Source organism: Macrotis lagotis, chromosome 6, assembly GCF_037893015.1.
Source record: "Macrotis lagotis isolate mMagLag1 chromosome 6, bilby.v1.9.chrom.fasta, whole genome shotgun sequence".
NCBI lineage: Eukaryota > Metazoa > Chordata > Mammalia > Peramelemorphia > Peramelidae > Macrotis > Macrotis lagotis.
In genome coordinates, this window is record NC_133663.1 from 20,861,188 (window position 1) to 20,862,921 (window position 1,734).

A 1,734-nucleotide genomic window follows, 5' to 3' on the forward strand; every position below is an offset into this window, starting at 1 on the left:
GCCTTGGGGAAAAGTTTCTGCAGTCTAGTTACACTCACCAAAAATAACTTTGGGGATGGGAGAGATTTATTTCCTAAGGAGAAAACATCTCAGGAAAGAAAAAGAATACATTTCAATATCTGTTTTGTTGTCCATATTTCCAGTGTTTTACCTTTGAGCTTATTTTTTTCCCTCATGTCTTCTAGTCTTTTCTCTCTGGAGCTGGCCAGAATCATCCTCAGGTCTACTACCTACAACCCCGCTTCCTCCCCAATGACGCTGCCATTTTACTTAGATGCTTGGAAGAATCCTGCCACCCCAAGCTCTTGCCCCCCCCCCCCCCCCCCCCCAGCGTGGCCGGAGCCAGAGTCGAATGAGTAAAAATGCAATCAAACATAAATAACACCACAATTTTAAAACTAGGTCAGTATGCAGTATGTAGAGATCCTTCTCTGTGCCTTAAGGACTCTGTTTTTATTTTGAAAACTGATTTCACTTGGGGGAGGGAGGGGGTTGCTGTTCTTCATATTGTGAGATGTGCTTTGCAGAAATTCAGAAGAGGTTCCCCATTGGTGCTCACATTCTCCAGATGACTTGAAACAATTTTATTTAAGGCACTGGGGTCAAAGGACTTGCCCGAGATCACACAGCTAGGCAGTATGCTCGCTGTATGCATCTGCTGCCCCCCCAGATGACTCTTAATCTGCTATTAAACTCTTATCAGGTCTGAAGTCGCCCACTAGGTTCTCCTACACTCCTTCCTCCCTCTGCCATGCAGCATGCATGCAGCATGCCCCCATGGTGTTGGTTGGCAAAACTGGGTTAGGAGTTTGAGGGTTGCCAGGTACTCCTTCCCCAAGATGTTCTTTCCCCTAATGTTGCATCTCTTGGGAAAGTTTTTCTTGGCTGTTGGTGGACCTCTATTTGTTCACTTTTATTTTCCTTTCAACTCCCGTCTTACTTTGTCCTCAACGGAATCAGGGCAACTTGCCCAGACTTCTAGTTTGTTCTTTTTGTACGTGTCCCTGACGATATTTTCAGAGAATGTCTCAGCTACAAACTGCTTTACTCCAGTGTTTCCATTTGATAATGAAATTAGATTTATAAGGAATAACTTGATAATTACCTCCCAAGATCGTCCTTCACCTGGATGTGTCCTACCTGTAATTAAAAGATCACACACAATCCCTTGATACAAATGATCTTGTTTAACATATTTCTGACATCAACTTCTTACAGCATTTCATTGATCTCTATGTGACTACTTTAATTGGTCATTTCCCTTATAGACACATCAGGACCATCAACTGCTAGATGCTCAAATTTCTCACTGTAAAAATGAATTGTTCTCTGACCAAAGAGGTGGTGAGCTTCTTCAGTCTGGGATTGCAGTGCTGCCAGCTGATCCTTTACAGCTTGGTGGGACTTGGAAAAGCTTGAGATGCACTCCTTTGGGACCCCAAAATTTAATACTAAGGTCTATCACAGGGAGATGGCTGCTTGCCAGAGGTGTTCACTTCTGGAAATGCCCTTTGTAAAATTTAAACAAAAAGAGGGCTTTCCCCATAGATGCTAATATTCTTCAACTGACTTATTTTCATGATGCTAGTCAGCATTTGCATATTGCCTGGGATAATAGGACCTTTTTAGTAAGGTCTAAGAAAAGATGGGTGTTACACTCTTCAAAAAAAAAGCAAATGAAGAATGCATATGGAGATGGTAGCTTGTTCGTGTCATCCATCAGTACACGCATCT